This window comes from Dipodomys ordii, unplaced genomic scaffold (assembly GCF_000151885.1).
Source record: "Dipodomys ordii isolate 6190 unplaced genomic scaffold, Dord_2.0 Scaffold71, whole genome shotgun sequence".
NCBI lineage: Eukaryota > Metazoa > Chordata > Mammalia > Rodentia > Heteromyidae > Dipodomys > Dipodomys ordii.
Genome location: NW_012267287.1, coordinates 4,021,436 through 4,034,956, shown reverse-complemented (window position 1 = coordinate 4,034,956; position 13,521 = coordinate 4,021,436). Strand labels below are relative to the sequence as shown.

The 13,521-nt window shown below is 49.9% G+C and overlaps 1 protein-coding gene across 2 annotated transcripts in view; it reads left to right on the top strand.

The window, feature by feature from the left end:
- Positions 1-5,755: 5,755 nt before the first annotated feature.
- The window catches only part of Stk32b (serine/threonine kinase 32B), a 154,479-nt gene continuing 146,713 nt past the window's right edge, over positions 5,756-13,521 (top strand). The window contains exons 1-2 of one of the 2 annotated variants that reach the window (XM_013023858.1): positions 5,756-5,761; positions 11,080-11,135. The gene's annotated coding sequence lies outside the window, so the exon portion shown is untranslated. Of the gene's footprint in view, positions 5,762-7,639; positions 7,801-11,079; positions 11,136-13,521 lie in introns of those variants that run through there. The other variant, XM_013023857.1, reaches the window with a different exon arrangement.

Here is a 13,521-nt window from a genome sequence, read left to right as displayed (position 1 = left end):
GCAGGACTGCTTCGATCTTACAAGTCAGAGGAAGGAAAATCTCAGATGAGCAAACTAAGTTTCAACTGACCCATTTGTGTGTTCCGAGGCTCATGTGTTGATAGCTCTCACTTGTTATATTTTGCATAAACTCCATTATTTCCTCAACATTTTAGTAGTTTTTTTTCTCCTTCTCATGTATTTGTTGCAACATGCAATCATTTTATAATCTTTACCTGTAGAGCTCCAGGGCTCAGCTACAATGAGCCTGTTGTTGAAATGAGCAAATGTCATGTTTGGAGAGGATGTGTCAAGTTAGAATTGTTGAGGTTTTCTGTGGAACAGAACAATGAAATACCCGGTCCATGCAGTCACAGCAGTATCCACCGGCACCGTGCCAGCGAGGAGTAATAGGAATACAGTCACACCAAGAACACAGAGCAGTGACAGATCCAGTTTACCTGGCAGGTTTGACTTGCTAAGTGTTTCTCATTTTTGCCATGACTTTGGAAAGTGAGCAGTGGCATTGTCCTTGTGTCAGAGAATCGGAGCCCAGGTCGTGGTGGGTGAGGGATGCCGATGGGAGCAGGCCTGCCTGGCCCTGAGTTTGCTCTCATTGACAGAGCCAAGCCAGCTGTTGCTTCCCAAGGCTGGCAGGGACAGCCGTCTTACAGGGAAACATGTCCTGAGTCCCACTCTACCATAGAATGGTAGAGAAAGCTATTCCATGTTCAGCTGTGTGCCTTTGTTCATTCATTCATTCATTCATTCATACACTCAGCTGCTACTTACCACAGCCCTCCAGCTCCTGGGATCTAGGGGTCTGTCTTTGTGATGTCTCTTCAGTTCCCCCAATTCTAGGGGTCTCTCTTTATGATGTCTCTTCAGTTCCCCCAAGTCATTAGCCACGCCCCAGCTAATCACACCCTCCCGGCGTGGCCATGCCCCTCTAGGCCAGCTGCACCCATCTTCCAGGATGGCCCATCCACCTTCCAGCCTGGCCACACCCCTCTTCCCTGCTGACCAGTGCCCATCCTCCAGGATGGCCCTGCCCGCTGCTCGCCCTGATTGGTTCCTTGTGTGTTTCTCAAGCCTTTTTGTTTTCCTGTTCAGGCCTCAGGTCAGGTGTTCACCCCCTTTCCTGGACACCACACAGGGTATTCCCCAATCTCTCTGCGCTTTTAGCTCTTTGTTTCCTCTGGAGACTGGGGACCGATGACAGCTGTCTCTAGCTTTTTTCATTGACCCAGTCATCCTCATCATTATCATCCTCCTCATCCTCATCATTATCATCCTCCTCATCCTCATCATTATCATCCTCCTCATCCTCATCATTATCATCCTCCTCATCCTCATCAAGTATCATTATCATCATTATTGGTATTACGTGTCTGTTGAGGCTGCCATAACAAAGTACTTCTCTCATTCAACATGATCTCCACATCCAGCCATTTCTCCTGAAGTAATTTCATTTCTCCTCATGACTGAGTAATATTCCATAGCTTGTATACTTATGACCCATCTTTTCCCTATTCATTCTTTGGTTGTTGGACACCTTGGCCTCTCTCATAATTTGGCTGTGTTTTATTGACCCTAAGCTATTCGGCAGTCACACTGGACTTGGCTCAACCTTACACGATCTTCCTTTCTGTGTGAACTGTTACATTTTTCTAACTTTCCCACTCAATTCTGCTTCCATTTCTCAAAAGCCCGGCTATAGGCAGCCAATAATAATGGTGACACAGCCTGCATGATAGATTACTATGAAGTTTTCTCATCAGATTAATTGGTCTGTTTCCTTTGATCATAGCCTCTTACAAAGTCTCAGAACAGGGACAAAATGTAGACAAGTTAGAGTGAAGACATTTGCCAGAATGTAGCAGTAATGGCCTCTAGTTCAATTCCCAGTAGACTCTTCTTTCTCATGTCAAACCCCATGAGCACAGACGTTTCCACTTTTCTACCAGTGTTTTGGCCTTCTGAGCTTCCACGAGGTTTGTCCATTAAACTTACCTTAAAGTATGCCAAGGCTTTTTTTATCTCACATCTCTAAAACTTGCCAGATACGTATGACTAAACAGTTCCAAAGACTTAATTAAAAACGGCATGGGTAGGTTTTACCTCAGCAATGACCCCACTTCTCTGTAATAGTATTTTGTGTGTGTTAGCTTTTCCCACTGCTATGGCAACACTATCTCAAACAAACCAAGCAGAGGTATGAATGATTTGTCCTACTTATGGCTCAGAGGGTTCTGCCTCTGTTTCTGTACCCATAGTGAGGCAGGACATCATGGTGGGATCGGTGTGTGGCAGAAGCTGCTCTCCTCATGGAGGACAGGAAGCAGAGAGAAAGGAAGGGAGAGTTATCAGTTATGACCGCAGAATCAAGCTCTTGGTGGACTACTTCTTGAAGGTAGACTCCACCTTCAAAAGTTTTGAGAATCTCCCCAAATAACACCACCAGCTGGGGACTGAATGTTCAACCCATGAGTGTATGGGAAACACTGAATATTCAAACCATAACAGATCCTGTCTGTGTCTCTGTCCTTCTTTCTCTCTCTTCTCTCCCTTCTACCATGATACTATTCATGACATACGCAGTGAACTGCCTCAATCTGAGGCTCACTCCGGAAAGATTTCAGTCCCCTCTGGCCTTCCTGCCAGCCTTGCCCAGGCTCTCTGTCATGTCTTGGGACTGCCTGGTTGTCAGGTGGTCTGGATTGCTCCACTGATGATCTGTGGGCTATGAGCTTGCATGGCTGGGCATTTCTTTCAGCAACGAGAGACTAGCTAAGCAGGTAGGTATGAGGCCGACATGGCCAGGTAGTTTCTGAAACCAAAATATGCCTTGAGTCAGCCAGCATCTCTTCAGTTAAGCCTATTCCTGTGCCATGGTGGAAGTGAGGATGGATGGCTGGAGATGTGCTGCACCTCTGGACCCTGAGACCCCCCTGCCGAGGACCCGAGCACAGGCAGAGGTGGAGAACTGAGGGATTCGTGTGGGCTCACAGCATCTCTGGCTCTTCCACCCACAGCTCCCCTGACAGTGGCTTAGGGACCTCACACAGTGCTCGGCTCATCCAGGCCACTCTCCCAGCGCCTCTGGCCTCAGTGCGTGGCGTGCTCAGTACACAGCATGTACAGCGAGGCCCTCTAAGTGTTTCAGGCCCCCCCATGTGTGGGGCAGTTAATGGAGGATGCCTGTTTGTGGTTAATGAGAAAATAAATCACAGTGTGAGCATCTGCGTTGAGACATGGCACTGGCTCAGCTTCCTTCAGGGCTCATGAATAAAGTGCTCAGGCAGGACTGATGCCACGTGACTTGATGTCAGCACTGGGCATGTGTGAGCAGCGGAGTTCACCGTGCAAAAGGAGGAGGGATGGCCATTTTCTTGTCTCTTCCCTGTCACCCCTCCCCATTTAGCTGCTCAGTAGTTATATCAAAAAGTGTCAGGAAAGCCAGGTGCCAGTGGCTCATTCCTGTCATCCTAGCTACTCAGGAGGTTGAGATCTGAGGAGCACCATTCAAAGCCAGCCTGGGCAGGACCATCTGTGAGACTTATCTCCAATTAAAGACCAGAAAACCAGAAGTGGTGCTGTGGCTCACGGGGTAGAATGCTCGCCTTGAACTGAAGAGCTGAGGGACAGCGCCTAGGCACAGAGTTCAAGCTGCATGACCACCACCACCAACAACAAAAAAGGGTCAGGAGAGGCTAAGCCTAAAATTCAGGCCTGAGTCCCATGCTGTTCTCCACCCTTCCCGAGGGAGCAGATGACACTGGTCTTTGGTAGCCACGTCCATGTTTCCCGGCGGATCACTGCCTTGGGAACTGGGGGAGCCTTTCCTGGTTAAGTGGCCCACTCGCATGCCACCCATGGGATTTGCCCTCCATTGTGCAGCTACAGGCTGGTTGAGGGAGATACCAGAACCTTGCTCACCCAGAGTTGGTTAGCAACGACTCTGCTTTTGTTTCCACAACTCAGACAGCTTCAGGGGTGTGTGCACAGGGGCGTAACCCCAGGTCCACTAAACGTGGGCTCAGCCCTTTACCTGTTCCATCTGTCCCCGCTCCCTGCCAGGTGCCTGAGCGGGATTTCTGGCTGAAGAGCAGCCTTTCCAAGTCCACATCAAGCTGGAAACTCAGAACATGACCATATTTGAAAGTAGCGTCTTCGCAGAGATAATTGACTGAGGGTCTGAAGTGGGAATCCTCCTGCATTGGAGGTGTTCCATACATCAAATCCCTGGTGTCCTCGTGAGAAGAAAGAACGGAGGCTGGTACAGGGGTGGGTCCACACGAGGGGAAGGGCAGAGGCCGTGGCAAAGGGAGTGGCAAGGACTTTGGTGTCCAGTCCACGCTGGTAGAGGCAGGAGGGGAGCCTCCCCCAGTGCCCACGCCCTGACTTGGGACTTGTGGCCTCTCAAGCAGTGAGAAGGTGCCTCCCTGTTGTCTCGAGTGACTAGTGACAATCTACATCTGTCCTAGGGAGCCAGTGCACTGGCTCAGGAGGGAGGTGTGTCCGAAAGCCTTGGCTCTCGAGGAAATTCATAGCTGCGGTACCTCCCTCTGAAACAGGGGCGCTGTTTTTCTTCCCCTGGAGTCCACGATTCTACCGACATCCCAGCAATCTTGTTGCAGGAGTTAGTCATGTGACTTCCTGACAACTCAAGACTCGGTGTTTTTACTGATAAGGGGATAGATTGAATGAAAAGCCTTGGGAGTTTTATTAATCACATTTATCAACTGGAAACCAACTGGAGGCTTGCAGAAATCAGTCACAGCTCCAGGCGGCAGATGCAGGAGGAGCGCCAGGCACGCGGGCCTTGTGGGACGCCGAGGGAAAGTCTGTGCTAAGCCACCGGCCCTGCTGGCCAGCACAGACAGAGGCAGGAGCCTGGGAGAACCCCGCTCCTTTCCCTGCCTTTTCTTCTCCTATTCTACATCTTAAACGTAGAATATTCTATGTCTTCCACACTGATTACTCTGCCCGAGAGGCTTTCCATTTTACTTTTTATTGCTAGGTCTTCAGTTTAATTTCCCCCCCAAGATTTCTCTCTCTTTACTGAAACCTCTTTTGTTGTCTTCCATTGACCTTTTATAAAACTCCATTTCTCAGGGTGGCTCACGCTTGTAATCCCAGCTACTCAGGAGGCTGAGATCTGAGGATTGTGGTTCAAAGCCAGCCCAGGCAGGAAAGTCCATGACACTCTTATCTCCAATGAACCACCAGAAAACCAGAAATGGCACTGTAGCTCAAGTGGTAAGAGCACTTGCCTTGAGCTGAAGAGCTGAGGACAGCGGCCAGGCCCAGAATTCAAGCCTCACAACTGACCAAAAAAGCCATAAAACAAAAAAAAACCCAAAAAACATTTCATTTATTGCTTATGTGTTCTTCTTTTGCTCCCTTTTAGCTGTTTAGCTGTATCCTTTGTGTTCATTTTGAAGTTCACTGGTAACCGAACTGTTTGCTTGTTATTTATTTTTATCTACTTTTCACACTGAATTCCTTTGCTTCTTGATGTGTGTGCTTTGAGTTTTGTATTTGCCTATACGTGTTCTCATTCATCTTATTACACATTCTCATCATCAGTTCTTCACACTCAATGGCTAGGATGTCCTCCACTTCACTGTCATTCTGGTTCTCTCGTGTCATTGTTGGTTTCTTGAGATGCTGTGTTTCCTACTTTCTCATAGTTCTGCATTAGGATTTACTGTTGCCATTTTCCCCAGTCTGGGGGGATTTTCAGGAGTGTGGGACTCCATGCAACAGAACCAGGAAGGTTCCAGGCAGTATGGTTCTAGGCGGACCCCATAGGACACTGGTGCTACCACCTCCCATCTGCCGGCCGTCTCCCCTTGCCCTGGGCAGGTGACCACTGGCAGCCAAGCCCAGGACTTCTGGGCCTTTGGCTCACTTCAGCCTCGTCCATGCGCATCAGACAGACATGAAGCCCCTACTGACTCCGAGCGTACGCAGAGCGGGCACTCTTCCATCAGAGTCAGCAGTCAGGACAATGCCAACGAAGCAGGAATTCTAGCCAGGCGCTGCAAGCCCTTGACCCCTAAGCCCATGAGCGCTAATGAACCTGTTTCTCTACTCACTCACCGTCCCCGGGAAGCCCACACTCGTGGAGGGGAATGTATGAATGGAATACTTAGAACACTGTAACCTTAATTATTAAGAAACCCAGAGTTCGCCGGACTCTCCTGCCTGTGTAGCCAAGTCTGGGCCTACAGTCTTGGGCTCCCCAAAGTGCTGACCCAGACAAGCTTCCACAAGATGGAGCTGGAGGGAGCGGACCTCCTGGACCGGGTTTCCTGGAGAGGGCAGGAAGAGGAGTGTGACAGCGCAGAGCCCTTCCTGCTCCAGATCATTCCTACCGTCTTTGACAGGGCAAGGTCGAGGGAAATCCCTCTCCTGGAGGAAACTTGCAGAGCGGGGCCCCTCTCCACAGCACCAACAGCTCGCACTGTTAGAGGAACTGCTGTGTGTGTGACGCCGTCTGAGCTCTGTGGCAGGCGGGCACCATCCTGCCATTTACAGATAGGATGATCTGAGGTGCGCAGGGGCTCAGTGACTCGCCCGTGGACATAGGTGGTGGCCGGGCCGCTAAGGTTCTCAGCCGGTGTCTCCAGACCAGCTCTCCCGAGCCTTGGCTGGGTGACCCTGTGGCAGGCAGCTGTCAGGAGCAAGGGTTTGTGGGAGGTGTGAAACGGCACCAAGCAGGTCACTGGGGTGGGTGTCACAGACCAGAGCGGCAAAACTTCCTTTGAGATGGGACATGACCACAAGAGGCCTGGCAGCTTGGGCTGGCACCAGGCCTTGGAGGTGCAGGCGCTCTTTTTGGAGAGTGGGTGCCAGATGCCATCAGGGGCAAGTGATTGTATTTCCCAGCATGCTGCTGGGCACCGAAGCAAAGCCACATGGCCAAGCATATGGCTTTACTTTTCCCTTGACCTTCAGTGAGTAGCAAAGAGGTGAAAATAAGGAATTTTTTCTCTTGGCCAGTTTTTTTTTTTCTTCTGGACATAAACATATCCAGGTCAACGAAGCAAGGTTTGGCTAAGTTAACCGTTAACCTTGTCTCCCTATTCTAAGCACGTTAGGCATTTGATCACTTACTGGAGTCTGATTTTGGCCTGGCAGGGACACAATTTAACTTAATTATCCTTCACTGCATAAGTTAACTTACAAGGAACAAATTATATTCGTTGACTTCCCCTCATGCCTGCTTCCATTATGCCGTGAACTAATCAATTCATTTTATCTTTGTAAATAAAACTTGTCGTTCCTAGTCACTGGAAACTGGCTGTAATTCCATCTAATTCAATAATATTTGCTGAATGGACACGATGAATATAGAGATCCAGTCAGTTAATTGGTATGTATTGAATAGGGAGTACTATGCGAGGTGCCGAGGGTACAACAACAGAGAGAAATAAACCTGGCCCCTGACCTCAAGGGGGCCAGTGGAGTAGGGAAATGTGGACTCCATTAAGCATTCAAATTTATGCAGAATTATTCAGAACGTTGAGTGTGGCAGATGCACCACGTGACGTGAGGATGAGTGATCAGGCCAGGACTCGCTGGAGGGTGGAGCAGCCTCTGGGGACACACAGGCAGCAGCAAGCTGACAAGTGCAGGGCCTGGAGAACTTCAGAGGCACTGGCTGTTCTAGAAAGAAGTAGCCTATGTCTGCAGCACAGGGAGCGTGCACCACGTGGCGTCCACCAGGCGAGAGACGGGGCCCAGATCTTGTAGTCAGGAGTGGGGGTGAGGAGGAAGAACTTGCTCGGCACTGAGACTCCAGAAGAGAGGGTGAGTGGGGTCACTGCCCAGGTCCTGGGGCAGGGCCGGGGACACCGAGCAGTCACTGTGCCTGTGAGAGAAGAGGACCGGCGAGAGGGATGTGAGAGTGGACAGACGGGAGGACAGGGGAGAGGAAACACAGACCTAACTTGATAAAGCATGGGCTATGGGGCCGGGAGAGAAGGGAGGAGAGGATGAGGTCCTGGCTTGCGGCCTCGGCAGGTAGATGCTGAGGCTTGGCGGACACTGCCAAGTCTGCTCAGGTCTGCTCCGATGACAGCAGGGTTGCATCTGTGGAGTTCCAGGAGGTCCTGAAACCCCTGAGAAAGGCATCAGTCACACAGCCTACAAGGCCGAGACAGCTGGGGCAGTCTCTGAGGTGTAGCTCTGGGCTCTGGAGACCTTGAGGAGAGAGGGGTTGTGGAAGAGCCATTGTTGGGTGCCTGGAACCCCGAGACTGAGTGTGCTGGGCGGTAGAAGTAGGAGGGGCAGTTGGTGAGGAGCATGGCTGTAGGGGCGAGGAGCATGCCTGTCATAGGGGGAGGTGCAGGGTGTGGGTAGGGTCTGGGGTCAGCAGGGTGGCTGTGCACTGTTGACCTGTGTTGGAGAGAGGTTGGAGTGGAGCCGATTCGCCCTGGGGTGGTGAGGGAGGATGTAGGCAGTTAGATGAAGAGTCCTGCCACCATGAATTGCAAGAGGGACACAAGACCAATGAAGTGGCAGGTGGATGGTCTGGCAGCAGCAGCCTGGTCTTCCAGTAGCTCACAATGTCAAGGGTTAGACAGACTGACAGACAGGAATAGACTGAGAAGGGGTGAGCCAGCCTCAGGTAAGCTGCTCTTTGGGTGTGTGAAAGGACCAGGTGGATAAGAGTGGGGGTCACCGCAGGGAAAAGCCATTCTGGAAAAGAGAACCGCATGCGCAAGGATTTGGACTTTCAGATCTCTGGGTTCTCGTGTTGTCACTTCCCCTGTCCCTGCAAAGATATCTCACCTTGTGTGTCACTGGTGAGGTTTTAACTGTGTGGAGAGAAAGCGGAACATGCTGAGTATTTTCTGAAGCACTCCAGTGATGGCGTGCTGCTGCGGCCAGTGTAATGCACCTGAATATAGAAGACACTGGGGTTAAGACACACATGGGAAGAGATAGTTAAGAACGAAGGGGAGGGGCAGTTAGTACTCAGAATAGATATAGAATTCAAAATGTTGCATCTCAAGTCTGGTGGCTGTATTCCTAGCTACTCAGACTGAGAGGTGAGGATGTGATTTAAATCCAACTTGGGCAGAAAGACCTCTTGAGACTCTTACCTCCAGTTAACCAGCAAAAAGCCAGAAGTGGAGCTGTGGCTGACTCCAGTGGTAGAGTGCCAACATTAAGAAAAAGAAAAGGCTTAGGGACAATACTTAGGCCCCGAGTTTAAGGGACCTAGGATGGGCACATGTACACATACAAAAATAATGTTATCATCAAAAATACCTAATGATCCAGTCAATAAATGGGCAATGGACGGCCACCTTCCCAAAGCAGCAGCACAGACTACCAGCAAAGACGTGGGAAGAAATTGTCCACCATTTTTAGCCACCAGAGAAATGCAGATTACAAGTACACTGAAATCCTATCTCACCCCAGTCACAATGGCTGTCATTAAGAAAACAGATGACAATAATACATGCTTGTGAGAATGTTGGCTGGGGGAATGGAATCCTTAAACACTGTTGGGAGGAACATAAGTTAGTGCAGTCACTACAGACACCAGTATGGAGAGCCCTCAAGAAAGCAGAAGTAAAACTTCCTGAAGGACTTACTATAGCATTCTTGGACAGACACCTGAAGGAATCCAAGTTAGCATACAATAGAGATCCTTGGACACCCGTGTTGATTGTGGGACTATGCACACGTATGAAAGTAACAGAATCAGCCTGTGTGGTCATCAGTGGCTTCCTAGGCAAAGAAAACGTGATAGGTTATTATTCAGCCATAAAGAAGTACATAATGTCATTTGCAGGTTATCATTCAGCCATAAAGAAGTACATAATGTCATTTGCAGGTTATCACGTCAAGCAAAACAAGCCAGGCTTAGCAAAAACATGCATGCTTTCTCTCATAAGTAGAATGGAGTTCTTTTTTTCTTTTTTCTCTCTTAAAAAAATGTGATATCATTCAGGAGTCCTGGGTCCTTTTCTTTTCTCCATCAAATAAGGAATTAGGAGGCAGAAAACCTGGTACCAGAATCAAAGTTTATTTGAAAGCAAGAGTAAGACACCAGAGGAAACTGAGGAAAAGCCTCTTGTCTACTAGTGGGTTGGTATAGCCTCCAACCTGGACTCCCAATTGGGAGGGCTGTCTTATGCTATATGAGGCCTTATTCACCTGTTTCCCAGATGAGGAAGAAGAGGAGGAGGGGGAGGAGGAGGAAGAGAAGGAGGAGGAGGAAGAAGAGGAACATATAGACTTCTCAGTGCAAGAGAGCTAGAAGTGGGGCCCAGGAATCAGTAGCCTGATGCAGGCTCCTGGGTCCCTCTTTTAGTCCTTCGGGTGAGCCTCCAGCTGCTCTGGCATCCGGTTGGGTCGCCACACCCCTCACGTCAAGGGGTGTCTGACGTGAGGGGCGTCTGTCCCCTGCGTGGGTCTGCTCCTGGGTCCGCAGGGGCTTTGCTTTCCCAGAATCATTACCTCCACTTCCCCAGGGAAGCTCCCATCGGCTTCACTGGCCGCCCTCCTTTCTCAGGGTCCCCAGAGAGGACGGGTGTCACCTCTACTGGTTGCTGTCACTCCTGCCCTCCTAATTTCCCCCCTTCGCCTCTCTCAAATGTGAAGTTAGAGGGGGGTTGCTTGCAAGTGTGTAGGAGCCCAGTGGGAGCAGGAGGGGAGCCAGGGAGGAGGATGGAGTGACCATGGTTAACACGCACTGTGTACATGTATGGAACCCAGCATTTCAAATAATTAACAAAAGGGAAAACAGCCACAGTAGAAAAACACCTCACTAGCCAGGGGCCAGTGGCTCATGTCTGTAATCCTTGCTACTCTGGAAGCTGAGATCTGAGGATTGAGATCCAAAGGCAGCTCAGGCAGGAAAGTCCCTGAGACCCTTATCCCCCATTAACCAGCAAAAAAGCCAAAAGTGGGGGCTGTGCTCAAGCGGCTGAGCATTAGCCTTGTAAAAAGTGCTTAGGGACAGTGCCCAGCCTAGGACTGGCACTCCCCCCTTCCCTGAAAAGAGACAAAAAAAACATCTGAATACAAGTTTCACAAACCTGACTTCTCTTTCCCTTTCTTTCTCTTTTGTAGTCAACTTTGACCACTTTCAGATTCTGCGGGCCATTGGTAAAGGGAGTTTTGGAAAGGTAAGAATGATAACATTTTCAAACAAATTTCCTCATAAAAGCATAATTTCCTATGCTTAAGTGTGTGTGTATGTGAACACTTGTGTGTAAACACAGTGTGGGTTACTGGGCGCTGGGAATTTCCTGCTAACAGTTTTCAGCTTCACTCATTTGAAATGTGAATGGAAGTTTGAATGGTTTTCTTTGGATCTGGTATGATTTTATTCTGAGAATTGAATTAGCATGACATCCCTGGTTTGGATGAATTATGGTAGTGATTATTTCAAGATTGCTAATGCTGTGTCTTCCTTGGAGAATCTAAATGAGGAAAGTTGGGAGGAGATTGATAAACCAACAGCAGACATCACGCACAGAGCAGCTCTTCTTGGCAGCATAGACATTTGGTGTCTATGCTATCACAGACCTAGGTTTGTGAGCCTTGGCCGGTGTGGGTGGAAGACTGTCAAAACTTGTGAGGGGCTAGGAAGGTGGCTCAGTGGTAGAGTGCTTGCCTCATATGCATGAGGCCCTGGGTTCAATTCCTCAGCACCACAAACAGAAAGAGCTGGAAGTGGTGCTTTGGCTCAAGTGTTAGAGCACTAGCCTTTGGCTGAAGAGCTGAGGGACAATGCCCAGGCCCAGAGATCCAGCCCCAAAACTGACCAAAAACAAAACACAAAAAACAAACCTTGTGAGCAGGCAGAAACTAACTCCTCAGACACCGAAACATTCCTGGACAAGCCCCAGTCTACTCCCACGGACTCAGAACTGTCCCTCGCCCACAGATGCCTTGAGCTTCTGTGGAATGCAAAGTCTTCTCTTCTCTTTCAGGAACTAGAATTATTTCCATTTCCTGGGTGAAGGAATTTAGATGCAAAACCATGCTGGGTTGCCCGGGAAGAGGGGTCACTTTGTCCATGCCCACAGGCAGGATAACACCGGGGCTGGGAACCAAACGCAAGGCTGCGTGATGATGAGGCACCACACACGCTGCTCAGAGCACCAGGAAGTTACAGAGTCAGACCTAAGAAACTAGAAAGAATCAAACAAGTTCTCCCCTCCCTCTCCCTCTCCCTCTCCCTCTCCCTCTTTTTCTTCTCTTATTGACCCAGTCCATGAATATTACCCGACTCCATGCCTGCCACTCCCCTAGACTCTGTTGATCAGTAGACATGCAACCAGACCCATGTGCCTTTTCTCAAAGAACTGATGTTCATTCAGAAAGAAGGAAGATAGCAGACTGACAATATGCATGATTGTGTACATGACGTGGTAATCCGTGTCCTGGAGACAGCGGGGAAAGAAATAGGGAGGCACAGGAAGAAGTGGTTGTTTTATAGAGCTGAGCACCAGGAGGGAAGTCATTAACTACATGTGGATATTAAATCTGACATTAATGAACATTGGATACAATGGTTAAGGTTCAGTTCCTGAAGTCGCAATAGCTCAGTAGCCATTTTGCCAGCCATTGCTGTGCTGGGCGGCTGCGAGTCTGGAATGTTCCTGTCATCTCCCATGTTGTGCTGGAGAACCTCACTTCTCACACAGTGTTTTGGACTCACCTCGGAGCAGACACCCAAGCAAGGCGAAGGACGGGGACACGTGGCTCCCAGGGGCCACGGACAGACATGTGCGGGGACCGTGAGAAGCTGGCTATGCAGGCGTGATGGAAGGGGCGGTGGGAGGAGCCCGCTGGACTCAGGCCACGGGAGGCCTTGTCTCCTATGGTAAAGACTTAGGCCGCTTGTCAGAGGGAGAAGGGAAGGCCCTGGAGAGTTGTGAGTGGAGAAGTAGCATGATCTGCTCATGGAAGTTCATCAAAGGCCACGTCAGCAGTCTTGTTGAGAGGAACGTGTGCGGGCCAAGGGGAGATTCAGGGAGAGCGGCGAGAAGGCTGCTCTAGAGTCTGGCAGGCAGGGCCGCCAGCTTGGCTCTTGGGTGGTGTAGACAGTAAGCATGAGTTCAATTTTAGACACATTTCAAAGCTGCCTCTGGCTCCAGTTGCCTCGCAGGTCATAGATGTCAGCAGACCCAGATTCTTCCCGTTCCCGTCCTTCCTCAGCAGGATGTGATCTTGCCCTTGGGGCTCAGGCCTCCTGGTTTTAAGACGTGAACGTCCCACAATTCCTCCCAGCCAACTTCTACTTCATTGGTTGTCGTTGGTCATGTGACCACCGTACCTGCTAAGAATGCTGGGGACACAAGTCTCTAATTTTCAGCCTGCATTTGGAAGACTGGCTCTTCCTTGAGGAGGAGGGCAGCGGCCTAGCTCAGCTGGGCCCCCAAAGTGCCTTTAATCACATGCAGCGTACTGACCACTATGGCACTCACTTCTTGGGGAGCAAAGGTAAATGAGACATGGTCCCGAGTGAGCCAGAGCTCAGCACTGGATGGGTGGACTGATATG